Source organism: Armigeres subalbatus, chromosome 1 (assembly GCF_024139115.2).
Source record: "Armigeres subalbatus isolate Guangzhou_Male chromosome 1, GZ_Asu_2, whole genome shotgun sequence".
NCBI lineage: Eukaryota > Metazoa > Arthropoda > Insecta > Diptera > Culicidae > Armigeres > Armigeres subalbatus.
Window position 1 is genome coordinate 303,539,253 of NC_085139.1, and position 15,700 is coordinate 303,554,952.

At 43.3% G+C, this 15,700-nt stretch overlaps 2 protein-coding genes across 3 annotated transcripts in view; both read left to right on the plus strand.

Moving 5' to 3' along the window:
• LOC134207851 (all trans-polyprenyl-diphosphate synthase PDSS1) overlaps positions 1–15,700 on the plus strand; it is a 336,013-nt gene that overhangs the window by 117,222 nt on the left and 203,091 nt on the right. The window lies entirely within an intron of this gene.
• The window catches only part of LOC134216970 (uncharacterized), an 80,614-nt gene that overhangs the window by 28,205 nt on the left and 36,709 nt on the right, over positions 1–15,700 (plus strand). The window lies entirely within an intron of this gene.

Genomic DNA, 15,700 nt, shown 5'->3' on the forward strand with positions numbered 1-15,700 from the left:
TCTTCCTAGTTGTGAAATCCGACCGACTCTCGTCCAACGCCAAACCGAACCTGCGCTGCGGTACCTCACGTCTGCTAACCACACGTTGCGTTTGGGTTCGGTTTGGCTAGATCAGGGGCTCTCGAATTTGTGCACGTTTTGACGAATTGGTGTAGATTGGGTTTACTCTTGCAAATCAAGCTACAATACATAATTGCTAGAAGTGAACTATAGTATTGTAATTGGCTGTTATAAAAAAATAGTTTGGCGCCAAGATTCAAAAGGAAATTTTTAACATCAAATCGTAATCACCAAATGGTCAAGCGATTGACAATCTTCGTCAATTGATCGAAACATAAATTGAGAACCCCTTAAAAAATCATTGGTTCGGTTACAAGTTGCCTTATTTTACACCCTTCCTACACACAGTTGTTGTTGTTGGTAGTTATGTTGTGTGTTGTTGATCGAATTCGAATTGAATATGCATGTGATCGACTGAGTTCACTTTCAATTAGCACCTCCCGAACCCCCCCTCGCCGAATGCGGGCGCGTTCCGTAGATACAAAGCGAACATATTTGTGGGTCTGTGTTGAGCTTTTCTACAGCTGGGGCTGGTTCGAGGTGACGATCGAGTTGCTGCTTTGGCTTCTTGGGGCGCTCACTCCGCGCGGCCCGTAATGAGACGGATGAGCGATGGGCATTACATGGGCTACATCGGAATAGTTTTACGGTGCTTGACTGAATTGATTTGTTTGACGCCGCGCATGACATCTGACACTTCCGGTCTGTTAGCTTTGCGATTTCCTTGGTGTGTAATTGTTCGAACATGTGTGATGAATTCTCTGCTTGATTACGGGTGCATAACATTTGACGGTCATTAATTAATCTGTTTGGTGTTACGGCCTAATGAATCCCAACTGAAAATGAATTTATTAAATGGCTTTAATCTACCCATCGTTCGATTCTTCCGCGGTTCGGAGTTATGACGCTTTCTAACCAGTTCATTTATTAGGTAGGCTCAGTCGTGTGTGATACTTTGCGGAGCGGCAATTCTCAAGTATGATATTTTTAATGGTATATCATCTTATCTTAACAGTTAATTGGAGGGGACATAGACAATAATACTCGTATCGACTTAAGGTTAAAATTTACGTGATACAGGACGGACGGGGTAGGGATTTGGGTTCAGGTTATTTCAGCTGCACATCCGGGCGTTTGACGTTGATACGGTTTTGCGTGGCTCGATTTTGGTTCGTCAGGGGGAGCATCCTCCGGATGGCCACAGCTTCGTAGTACACGGCACAGAGAAACAGAATAGAACAAGAAAATAACTGGAAAAGAGAAAAATATAGACATTGAACTTCACATCGCGATGTCCCAAAACACCTCTTTTTTCCAAGTTCGTTTATTTAGTAGGCTCAGACGTGTATAACACTTTACGGAGCCACGGTTCTTTGTGGTATGTACAATCGATATCATCCTATTTCAAAAACACCTCTTACAGAGTTATGACGCTTGTGAATGCGTTTTCATTGATTTGAACAAAGCATTTCCAGTTAACCAACAATTATTGGAATCGACTGAACTTCGGCAGAGGCGATATCTAGGGTAAGGCGGTATACTGTGCCGCCCTGGCCAAAACGCCCCTGTGTGATTTCTAGTAAAATAGTACTAACTAAGATTGTTGAAACCCATTTATGCATTGACGGCCTTTTGAACTACCAAATAATACAAAGTTTGCATAAATTGTGTCGAAAATCAGTGGCGTCGCGTAACCTCACTTTTTACCTGTGCACTGACCCAAAAAGTGAAAATTTTGATATTTTGACAGCCCAAATGGAAAAGAAAATTATCAGAGTCGTTTATACTAATCAAAATCTAGTTATTCTAGGCATTTCCGCACACCAATTCCTTAAATGTGAACTCAGTGCACAGGTAGATTGAGGTTAGGGAAACGCCACTGTCGAAAATTAATAAGTTATTGAAGTATTGCCTTAGGGGGAGGGCTTTCCTATTATGCAAATATATGATAAATCACTTCATACACCTCCATCCTTGAAAAATGAATTATACGATCGAAACTTGAATGGAATTGTGACTGTTTATAGAATGGTATTCTGACCGAATCCTGAATGGGATTCTGATTGAATGAGGAATGGGATTCTGATTAAATCTAGAATGGGAATTTCGACCGAATCTCTAATGGGATTCGTACCAAATCCCGAATGGGATTCTTACCAAATCTTTAACAGGATTTTGACCGACTCTCGAAAGGGATTATGACCAAATTTCAAATAGGATTATGACCAAATTCCGAAAGGGATTCTGACTGACCAACTCTATTCCGATTGGGATTCTGACCGAATCCCGAATCGGATTCTGTTTAAATCCTGAATGGGATTGAATTTGGAATGAGATTCTGGTTAAATCCCGAATGGGATTCTGTCTGAATCCCGAATTGAATTTTGCCCGAATCCCGAATCGGGATCTTACCAAATCCCTAATGGTATTCTGATTGAATCCCGAATAGACTCTGATTGAATCCCGAATGGGATTCTAATCGACCCCCGAATGGGATTCTATTCGAATATGGAATCCCGAATGGAGTTCTGATTGAATCCCGAATGGTTCTTCTTCTTCTTGGCATTACATCCCCACATTGGGACAGAGCCGCCTCGCAGCTTAGTGTTCATTAAGCACTTCCACAGTTATTAACTGCGAGGCTTCTAAGCCAGTTTACCATTTTTGCATTCGTATATCATGAGGCTAGCACGATGATACTTTTATGCCCAGGGAAGTCGAGACAATTTCCAATCCGAAAATTGCCTAGACCAGGACTGGGAATCAAACCCAGCCACCCTCAGCATGTTCTTGCTTTGTAGCCGCACGGCTAAGGAGGGCCCCTATGGAATGGTATTCTGATCGAATCCGAATGGAGATCTGATTGAATCCCTAATAGGATTCTGATTGAATTCCGAATGGGATTCTGCTTGATTGCCAAATGAGATTTTGATTGAATCTCGAATGGGATTCTGATCGAATTGCGAATGGGATTCTGACTGAATCTCGAATGGGAATCTGACCGAATTTCGAATGAGATTTATTTATTTATTTATTGTCGTCAATTCGTCAATTGAATCCCGAATGGTATTCTGATCGAATCTAGAACGGCATTTTGTTTAAATCCCGAATGAGATTCTTTCCGAGTAGCAAATGGGATTCTAACCGAACCCTGAATGAAATTCTGACTGAATTTCTAATGGGATTCTGACCGAATTCCGAATGGGCATATGACTGAATCCCGAATGAGATACCTATCTAGTTTTGAATGGGATTCTGATCGAATCCCGAATGGAGTTCTGATTGAATCCCTAATAGGATTCTGATTGAATACCGAATGGTATCCTGATCGAGCCTAGAATGGGATTCTGACCGTGTCTGAATTGTGATTCTGGCCGAATCCCGAACGGGATTCTGCTTGATTGCCGAATGTGATTTTGATTGAATCCCGAATGTGATTCCAACCGCCTCCTGAATGGGATTTTAACCGAATCCCGAATCCTCTTACCGAATCTGCTCGAACCCTGAAGGGGATTCTACTCGAATCCCGATGGGGATTCTACTCGAATCCCGATGGGGATTCTACTCGAATCCCGATGGGGATTCTACTCGAATCCCGATGGGGATTCTACTCGAATCCCGATGGGGATTCTACTCGAATCCCGATGGGGATTCTACTCGAATCCCGATGGGGATTCTACTCGAATCCCGATGGGATTCTACTCGAATCCCGATGGGGATTCTACTCGAATCCCGATGGGGATTCTACTCGAATCCCGATGGGGATTCTACTCGAATCCCGATGGGGATTCTACTCGAATCCCGATGGGGATTCTACTCGAATCCCGATGGGGATTCTACTCGAATCCCGAAGGGGATTCTACTCGAATCCCGAAGGGGATTCTACTCGAATCCCGAAGGGGATTCTACTCGAATCCCGAAGGGGATTCTACTCGAATCCCGAAGGGGATTCTACTCGAATCCCGAAGGGGATTCTACTCGAATCCCGAAGGGGATTCTACTCGAATCCCGAAGGGGATTCTACTCGAATCCCGAAAGGGATTCTACTCGAATCCCGAATGGGATTCTACTCGAATCCCGAATGGGATTCTACTCGAATCCCGAATGGGATTCCACTCGAATCCCGAAGGGATTCTACTCGAATCCCGAAGGGATTCTACTCGAATCGAAGGAGTTCTACTCGAATCGAAGGATTCTACTCGAATCCCGAAGGGGATTCTACTCGAATCCCGAAGAGGATTCTACTCGAATCCCGAAGGGGATTCTACTCGAATCCCTAAGGGGATTCTACTCGAAACCCGATGGGGATTCTACTCGAATCTCGATTGGGATTCTCCTCGAATCCCGATGCGTATTTCACTTGAATCCCGATGGGGATTCTACTCGAATCCCGATGGGGATTCTACTCGAATCCATATGGGGATTCTATTCGAATACCGATGGGGATTCTACTCGAATCCCGATTCGTATTCTTCTCGAATCCCGATGGGTATTCTATTCGAATCCCGGTAGATATTTTACTCGAATCCCGATGGGAATTCTACTCGAATCCCGATGGGGATTCTACTCGAATCCCAATGGGTATTCTACTCGAATCCCGAAGGGGATTCTACTCGAATCCCGAAGGGGATTCTACTCGAATCCCGAAGGGGATTCTACTCAAATCCCGAAGGGGATTCTACTCGAATCCCGAAGGGGATTCTACTCGAATCCCGATGGGGATACTACTCGAATTCCGATGGGAATTCTACTCGAAACCCGATGGGGATTCTACTCGAAACCCGATGGGGATTCTACTCGAAACCCGATGGGTATTCTACTCGAATCTCGATTGGGATTCTCCTCGAATCCAGATGCGTATTTCACTTGAATCCCGATGGGGATTCTACTCGAATCCCGATGGGGATTCTACTCGAATCCCGATGGAGATTCTACTCGAATCCCGATGGGGATTCTACTCGAATACCGATGGGGATTCTACTCGAATCCCGATGCGTATTCTTCTCGAATCCCGATGGGTATTCTACTCGAATCCCGGTGGATATTCTACTCGAATCCCGATGGGGATTCTACTCGAATCCCGATGGGGATTCTACTCGAATCCCGATGGGGATTCTATTCGAATCCCGATGGGGATTCTACTCGAATCCCGATGGGTATTCTACTTGAATCCCGATGAGGATCCTACCCGAATCCCGTTGCGTATTCTACTCGAATCACGATGGGTATTCTACTCGAATCCCGAAGGGGATTCTACTCGAATCCCGAAGGGGATTCTACTCGAATCCCGAAGGGGATTCTACTCGAATCCCGAAGGGGATTCTACTTGAATCCCGAAGGGGATTCTACTCGAATCCCGAAGGGGATTCTACTCGAATCCCGAAGGGGATTCTACTCGAATCCCGAAGGGGATTCTACTCGAATCCCGAAGGGGATTCTACTCGAATCCCGAAGGGGATTCTACTCGAATCCCGAAGGGGATTCTACTCGAATCTCAAAAGGGATTCTACTCGAATCCCGAGAAAGATTCTACTCGAATCCCGAGGGATTCTACTCGAATCCCGAGGGATTCTACTCGAATCCCGAGGGATTCTACTCGAATCCCGAGGGATTCTACTCGAATCCCGAGAGGGATTCTACTCGAATCCCGAGAGGGATTCTACTCGAATCCCGAGAGGGATTCTACTCGAATCCCGAAAGGGATTCTACTCGAATCCCGAAAGGGATTCTACTCGAATCCCGAAAGGGATTCTACTCGAATCCCGAAAGGGATTCTACTCGAATCCCGAAAGGGATTCTACTCGAATCCCGAAAGGATTCTACTCGAATCGAAGGATTCTACTCGAATCCCGAAGGGGATTCTACTCGAATCCCGAAGGGGATTCTACTCGAATCCCGAAGGGGATTCTACTCGAATCCCGAAGGGGATTCTACTCGAATCCCGAAGGGGATTCTACTCGAATCCCTAAGGGGATTCTACTCGAAACCCGATGGGGATTCTACTCGAATCTCGATTGGGATTCTCCTCGAATCCCGATGCGTATTTCACTTGAATCCCGATGGGGATTCTACTCGAATCCCGAAGGGGATTCTATTCGAATACCGATGGGGATTCTACTCGAATCCCGATGCGTATTCTTCTCGAATCCCGATGGGTATTCTACTCGAATCCCGGTGGATATTCTACTCGAATCCCGGTGGATATTCTACTCGAATCCCGAAGGGGATTCTACTCGAATCCCGAAGGGGATTCTACTCGAATCCCGAAGGGGATTCTACTCGAATCCCGAAGGGGATTCTACTCGAATCCCGAAGGGGATTCTACTCGAATCCCGAAGGGGATTCTACTCGAATCCCGAAGGGGATTCTACTCGAATCCCGATGGGATTCTACTCGAATCCCGAATGGGATTCTACTCGAATCCCGAAGGGTATTCTACTCGAATCCCGAAGGGGATTCTACTCGAATCCCGAAGGGGATTCTACTCGAATCCCGAAGGGGATTCTACTCGAATCCCGAAGGGGATTCTACTCGAATCCCGAAGGGGATTCTACTCGAATCCCGAAGGGGATTCTACTCGAATCCCGAAGGGGATTCTACTCGAATCCCGAAGGGGATACTACTCGAATTCCGATGGGGATTCTACTCGAAACCCGATGGGGATTCTACTCAAAACCCGATGGGGATTCTACTCGAAACCCGATGGAGATTCTACTCGAAACCCGATGGGTATTCTACTCGAATCTCGATTAGGATTCTCCTCGAATCCCGATGCGTATTTCACTTGAATCCCGATGGGGATTCTACTCGAATCCCGATGGGGATTCTACTCGAATCCCGATGGGGATTCTACTCGAATCCCGAAGGGGATTCTACTCGAATCCCGAAGGGGATACTACTCGAATCCCGAAGGGGATTCTACTCGAAACCCGATGGGGATTCTACTCGAAACCCGATGGGGATTCTACTCGAAACCCGATGGGGATTCTACTCGAAACCCGATGGGGATTCTACTCGAAACCCGATGGGGATTCTACTCGAAACCCGATGGGTATTCTACTCGAATCTCGATTGGGATTCTCCTCGAATCCCGATGCGTATTCTACTTGAATCCCGATGGGGATTCTACTCGAATCCCGATGGGGATTCTACTCGAATCCCGATGGGGATTCTACTCGAATCCCGATGGGGATTCTACTCGAATCCCGATGGGGATTCTACTCGAATCCCGATGGGAATTCTACTCAAATCCCGATGGGGATTCTACTCGAATCTCGATGGGGATTCTACTTTAATCCCGATGGGGATTCTACTCGAATCCCGATGGGGATTCTACTCGAATCTTGTTGCGTATTCTATTCGAATCCCGATGGGTATTCTACTCGAATCCCGATGGGTATTCTACTCGAATCCCGATGGGTATTCTACTCGAATCCCGATGGGTATTCTACTCGAATTTAGATGGGGATTCTACTCGAATCCCGATGTGTATTCTACTCGAATCCCGATGGGTATTCTACTCGAATCCCGATGGGGATTCTACTCGAATCCCGATGGGGATTCTACTCGAATCCCGATGGGGATTCTTCTCGAATCCCGATGCGTATTCTACTCGAATTCCGATGGGTATTCTACTCGAATCCCGATGGGGATTCTACTCGAATTCCAAAGGGGATTCTGCTCGAATCCCGATGGGGATTCTACTCGAATCCCGATGGGGATTCTACTCGAATCCCGATGGGGATTCTACTCGAATCCCGATGGGGATTCTACTCGAATCCCGATGGGGATTCTACTCGAATCCCGATGGGGATTCTACTCGAATCCCGATGGGGATTCTACTCGAATCCCGATGGGGATTCTACTCGAATCCCGAAGAAGATTCTACTCGAATCCCGGTGTGTATTCTTCTCGAATACCGATGGGTATTTCACTTGAATCCCGATAGGGATTCTACTCGAATCCCGATGGGGATTCTACTCGAATCGCGATGGGTATTCTACTCGATTCTCAATAGGGATCCTATTCGAATGCTGATGGGGATTCGACACGAATCCCGATGGGGATTCTATTCGAATCCCGATGGGGATTCTACTCGAATCCCAATAGAGATTTTATCCAAATCAAATCCCGATGGGGATTCTACTCGAATCCCGATGGGGATTCTACACGAGTCTCGATGGGGATTCTACTCGAATCGCGAAGAGGATTCTACTCGAATCCCGAAGGGGATTCTACTCGAATTCTGAAGGGGATTCTACTCGAATCCCGAGGGGGATTCTACTCGAATCCCGTTGGGATTCTGCGCGAGTCCCAAAGCGAATTCTGCTCCAATCCCGAAAGAGATTATACTCGAGTTCCGAAAAGATATATTCTGATCCAAATCCAGGGGAGTAACTGCTCCAATCCCAAAAAGGAGATTCTCCAGAGATGATTCTGCTAGAATCCTAAAGACATTTCTGCTACAATAGCAAAGTGGATTCTGTTCGAATCTCAAAAAGGATTCCACTCCAATTCCGAAAAAGAATTCTGGTCGAATATGTATCAAAAAGAGATTTTGCTGTTACTCCTCCATTAGTCGATATTGAAGGGACCGTCGCCTCATGGAAATATCGAGATGTGGATTGTGGAATAGAAAATCCTAGGTAAGGTGTTTGAACGGACCATAACAGTAATTCAGAAAATATGTATTTTTAATATGAAAAAAATGTGTCTACGAATAGATGGCGAGTCATAGAACATCGACTCATGGAGGTTTGACTCTGATAGAATGCCGAAGATTCTGATAGAATGCCGAATGGGATTCTACTCGTATTTCGAAAATGATCTTACTCGAATCCCAAAAACGACTCTGCTATAATTTGCAAATGGATTTCACACGTCAAAATCTGCATGGGAATCTGATCGAACCAAGATGCCAATCCCATCGAATCCAGCATGAAATTCCGTACAAACCCCGAATTCCGTTCCAATCCATTCGAATCCCGCAGAAGATTCCATTCAAATCCCGAATGGGATTTCATTGGAATCCCGAATGGAATTTCATTGGAATCCTGAATGGAATTCTATTCGAATCAGGAATGGGATTTTATTGGAAATACAGATGGGATTCTATTCAAAATCCAAATAGGATTTCATTCAAAACCCGTTTGCGATTCTATACGAAACCCGAATAAGAATCTATTCGAAATCCGAATGGAAGTTTTTTCCAAATCGAATTGGATTCCATTCGACTCACCAATTCCAAAAAAACCCGAATGGGATTCTATTCGAAACCCGAATGCGAACCTATTCGAAATCCGAATGGGATTTCATTCGAAACTCAAATGGAATTTAATTCTAAACCGAATCGTGTTTTATTCGAAATCCGAATGGGATTTTAATCGAAACCAAATTGGATTCCATTCGACTCCGAGATAGGATTTCATTCGAATCCCGAATGGAATTCGAATCCCCAATAGGATTTTATTCGAAACGTGTTCGGGATTTCATTCGAAACCCAAATGAGATTTCATTCGAAACCCGAATGGGATTCTATTTGAATCCCGAATGGGATTGCATTCGAATCCCGAATTGAAGTAGGATTTCATTCAAATCCCTAAAAAGATTTCATTCGAAATCCCCCCCCGAATCCCGAATGGGATTCCATTCCAATCCTGAACGGGAATTCATTCGAATCACCAATAGAATAAAACTCCAAAATACGATTCCAATGTTCTCGTAATGGGATTCTGCTCAATTCGGGATTTGAATTGTATTGTTTACCAAATTATATTGTATTTGTATCGTTTCTATTCCGAATCGAATTGGATGGGAATCCTCTAACTAACTAATCCTATAACTCCCGAATAATGTACCACAAGAATCCCGAAATGATTTCTTATTGCATACCAAATGGGATGCCAATCGAACCTCGAATGGGTGGAAATCCGACATTCGAATGGAAATCCCATTGAATCTCGAATAGGATTTCATTTAAATTTTGCATCAAAATTCAGTCGTATCTCGAATAGAATTTCAAACGAATCCTGAACAGGATTCCAAACAAATCCCTAATGAGATTCTAATCGAATCGAGTTTCCATACGATTCGCTAGTTGGATTCTATTCCAATTCCGATGGAATTAATCAAATCTCGTAAGGATTTCAATTGAATCCATCCCCAATAGGCTTCCATTGAACTCGAATTGTATCCTTTATGGTATTTCATCAATTGAATCCATAACGGCATCTCGCCTGAATCTAGAATAGAATAATCAAATTCCGAAGACGATTTTAAACTTTTATCATTTATTGAACTCGTATCAAATTACAAATGGAATTCTAATCGAATTTACCCAATCATATTACAATGAATCCTAAATGGGAGAAAAAGGTTCTAGTCAAATCACGAATAGAATCGCCCCAACTAAGAAGCAGAATAGATTCTTCCCTCTAATAAGTCTGTTATCCTAACAGACTCAATGGACAATACATTTCTCACAAAGACCGTTGACAGGACAAGCCTTTGGGCCGAAAGGTCAATTTGTTCGAGCTTCTCTAAAACAACAACCGAACCGATCATAATTTCTTCTAATGAAAGTACTATCAGTTGTGTAAAAAGTTGACACGCACAAATCCACTCAAAAACCATTTAGCAACTCACTCGTCCAGCCGCCGCAGCGTCATTCGATTGACAAATTAAATTAGCAAACCAGTGTCCACAGCCAGGCCAAATCTGCGTACGCACATGTCGATGGTGCGTACCCACATGCCGCCGACTACTGGCTGCTCCTAAACAGGTTGTTGGAAAAATCTCTCGGCAACAATTAGTACAGCCTCAACTTGCAACCGCACGGCGACATCAAGTGTCGCTATCTTGGCTGCGGTTGGTTGGACTTGGCTTGGTTTGTCGGCGGCGGCGGAGGCATTCTACACAATGTTGAAGCGAAGCAGCGGTCGCCGGCCTGTCTCCGGATTGCCAATCGACACACAGACAAGCGACGAGCACACGAATCGATCCCTATTAATTGCGGCCGGCTGCCTACCATGTCGCCGCTCCTCAACTATGCTCGGCTTTGCTTATGCACATCGAATCGAAGAAGGTATGTTGTATGCAGTTACAACACAACACGGCTTGGTCACGAAAAGTCGATTTCAGCGGGCGATTTTACGGTTCGTGTTACGCATTGTTCGAAGCGATTTAATTACGCGCCTGCCGCTGACTGTCATGAAATTCGGTCGGCAGAAATGTGGGTTCAGGAATGAAAACTTTTGAGAAAACAGTTCCTGACACCTGGCCGCGCTATAGACGCAAAGCTTTTTTGAAGACGCGTTGCTCAAATGCGAGTTCAAAAACTGGGTTCAAAGTATTGATGTTTTGAACGTATAGTTTAAACGATAGGGTAGCCGTACCCTTAGTGGAGGTAGCACCAATAGTGGAGGTAGTGGGGTTTAAATGAGATTCATCATAAATGTCCTGTTAAATGCAACTTATCCAAAAATTTCGCTTGAAAAACTGTTGAAAACAATGATTTTCCTTAATAAAATTGACTCCCTTGCACCTATAGTGGTTCAACTGTACCAATAGTGGCGAGTCCCATAAGAAATCAATGGATAGCACCACTATGGGAACCAACATTATTTTTTACCGCCACTAAAGGAACAGTGTACCCATTAGTAGTGCAAGCAATATTTGATCGTAGTTGATGTTGAATGACATCAACCTTATTTTTGTTAGCAAATTTATTAGTTATCTATTGGCTAAGATATTAAAATTGTAATTTTCCCATAATTATCGATTTTAAAAAAATATTTTCTTTTGTGTATCTACTAATACCTCCACTATTGGTACCGTTACTCTAATGGATTCATGAATCCTGTTTTTCAAAATTTCGTTTATTTTTGTTCAAATGACAATTTTCAAAGTTTTCGGGGATTTGTTGCTGTCCAAACCATAGCATTAATGAAACAGCTATCCAAATGGAAAATTATTGTTACGGACCCGGTAGCTCTGCGGTCAGCTGCGGTTAATGCACCCGATTTGTTTTGACACGAAATCGTGGAAAAAAGTGCACTGAACTGAACTGAGCCACAAATAACCGCAAAAAACACCTAATCAACCGAAATTGGCGCTAATTGAAGCGTCGCCGTACCGCGTCCACGTTCGTTCGCGGGAAAACACGTTCGAATTTTCTCAAATTTTTGGCGAAATTGTTTGGGTGTGTGATGAAAAAACACTCGCAAATTGTTTTTTTTTTTTCTTCATTTGTGAAACGGGCACGAGCTTTTGATTTGTTAGTTTCGGTTCGCCTGCTGCGGTTGAAAATTGGAAGCGGTGCGTACTCGGGGTGAAAATTGGCGATTTCGCGCTAAATTGAGCAGTGATTGATTTGGTGTGGAAAATTTCGCGGAAGCAATGGATACTCCATTAAGTCATTTTAATATTTCATTACTGATTTGAAGCAGTAGAGTTTAAAAAGCAATGATTTAGAAATGATTCGTAAAAGCAAGCTTTAAACAAATACATGGATATAAATAGAAACTCTCGTAATAAATTGACTCTCTGCAGTCTGTACACTTAACTTAATTATAAGAGTCGCATCATTGACTCAAATCATTTCATGTTATGGGATTTAATAACATGAGAAACAAAGCACCAAATCGATTTTTAAATTATGTGACTCAGAGATGGCTGTGTGGCCAGCAAACATTCGGTAATTTATTCTTATTGCCTATAACTCGGGTGGGTGGAATACGCTTGATGTTATTTTGTCATTTTGAATGCCTGCGGTGCTCCAAAAGTTCAGATTTCCCACTCACCCGTACTTCAAACCCCAACCATTTAATTTATCTCAATAATTTACAGTGTGACGAGCGCCGACTTTATCGATGGTACAAACATGGTTTATCCTCTTTCTCATGCTGAACAAATGCTGATAAATTTACTGTAAGAAGTGATAGTTTCTGACGATGCGCCACATAATCATTTCGAAGGTAAAATTTAATTTCAGCCACGGTTGAATTTTACAAAATAAGAAACTTCACTCCAGTTAGCCTTCCGTGCAAAGGCGTAGGATTGCCAATCCGAAGATGGCGAGTTCGATTCTTGGTCCGGTAAAGGATGTTTTTGGATGTACTTACCACACAAGATATGTATCTTGCATTAGCGGGCATAGAATAATCCAATCCAATTAATGAAGGAAAGTTCCAAGGCCAAGAGCCATCGAAGAAAAAGGAATTTCACTTTCACAAAATATTTCCTTTACCATTCTGAAAATTTAGTCCGGACCAAAAACGAACTATGTTGGCAGCAACGTGAAATTTTGGAATCGTACCCCATTTGGAATAAAGTTGTTTGGCATAGGGGAAGTGTGCCTTATTGCCTAATTAGGCCAACCCTGAAAAATGCATATTTTTCAAAAAATATCGATCAGTTTCAACAGCGAAGAAAGATAATGGATATATCTCTTGTTAGAGTCGATAAAACCCTAAAAAAATGCTTAACTCTTGGCACTATGCGAGAAACTGGTCAAATTAAGAACATGGCCAAAACTGGTACAGTTACCCTAATGGTTTTTTGGCGTAACGATTGTTTAGCCGATTCAGGGTGTCCATTCCTAATCCTTTTTTTTTTTTTTTTCAAATTTTTGGTTTCACCAGGTTTTAAGAAATGGAAATTTGGAAAGGAAATTTGAATAGAAAACTTTCCAAGAAGGAAAGAATTGAGATAGGCAAAATTACGTCAAAATTTTGCTAAGAATAAACCGTTTTTGAAAAAACTGAAATTATTGGAAAGATTTCTTGTTTTCTGATATTTAAATATTTATAGAATAGTTCGCGTTCATCGGAGATCCACTGATTGTCTTTCCACTGAAATGTTTTTTTTTTTGGATAATAGATGTTTTCTTTAGGAGGAAGAATTACATTTCAATCCATTGCAATGGTAACCACCACGATCAAAAGAATTGAAAATTGAATTAAGTGGTAATAAGAATAGTAATTGTGAACGCAAATCGAGGCAAAGCAATTCGGAATTAGGGAGGGATTCCTTTTGAGAGCTTGAGCTTGATTGACTGCCCGTATAGTTGCTACTCCATTATGACCAGTTCAGCTGTTCTTGCACAGAGAACCAACAGATGTTTGCTTGGGACTAGTACTCATCTTCAATGTACAAGTACTGATGATCTTATTTGTTAGCTCACACTGGCGCCTGCCACGTCAGAATGCAAGTCAATGTAAGGAAGGGGGATGACACGAGATGCACTTGACACGAGTTCATACGGAAAATTGTTGGAATTTTTGGGTTAGGTTCGAAGGACTACTAGAATATTCAAGTTGAAGGTATAGTATAGAAATGGAAACGGTATGGAAGTCCATTTCCAGTTCTTAGCGATTGCTAGAACATGAGAAATATGGAGAAAGATACAAAGTAGGAGAATGGAACGGACCTGGGATTGAACCCACGACCTCCTGCGTATGAGCCAGAAACAGTAGCCATATGACTACCAAGCCCGGAATTCCTTTTGAGATTAAAAAACCCAGAATAATCCACCTAGCGGTGATGGTGCCTTTCTCGTGTAATATATTTAAAACAAGAAACCAAATAAGAGTAACAAGAAAAGCACATAAGGGAAATCAAAATTGCACTTTAAGGAGATAGATTCAGTTATTTCCATCAATTCACATTTATCTGCGTTGATTTAAATGCATTGCAGCAGTTTTTATTATTTGTTTTTTTTTCGTTTCGTTTCGAGATTCGAGTAGAATCTTTTTCGGGATTCGAGAAAAATCCCCTTCGAGATTCGAGCAGTATCCCCATCTGTATTTGAGCAGAATGCCTTTCGGGATTCGAACAGAATCCCCTTCGGGATTCGAGCAGAATCTCCTTTGGGATTCGAGCAGAATTTCCTTCGGGATTCAAGCGGAATCCCCATTGAGATTCGAGTGGGATCCGCATCGAAATTCGAGTAGAATCCCCTTCGGGATTCGAGTAGAATCCCCTTCGGGATTCGAGTAGAATCCCCTTCGGGATTCGAGTAGAATCCCCTTCGGGATTCGAGTAGAATCCCCTTCGGGATTCGAGCAGAATCCCTTCGATTCGAGTAGAATCCTTCGGGATTCGAGAATCCCTTCGATTCGAGTAGAACTCCTTCGATTCGAGTAGAATCCTTCGGGATTCGAGTAGAACTCCTTCGATTCGAGTAGAATCCTTCGGGATTCGAGTAGAATCCTTCGGGATTCGAGTAGAACTCCTTCGGGATTCGAGTAGAACTCCTTCGATTCGAGTAGAATCCCTTCGATTCGAGTAGAACTCTTCGGGATTCGAGTAGAACTCTTCGGGATTCGAGTAGAACTCTCTGGGATTCGAGAATCCTTCGGGATTCGAGTAGAATCCTTCGGGATTCGAGTAGAACTCCTTCGATTCGAGTAGAACTCTCGATTCGAGCAGAACTCGGGATTCTGGAGAATCCCTTCGATCTGGAGTAGAACTCTTCGGGATTCGAGTAGAATCCCTTCGATTCGAGTAGAACTCCTTCGGGATTCGAGAGAACTCTTCGGGATTCGAGTAGAATCCCTTCGGGATTCGAGTAGAACTCCCTTCGGGATCGAGTAGAATCCTTCGATTCGAGTAGAACTCCTCTGGATTCGAGTAGAATCCC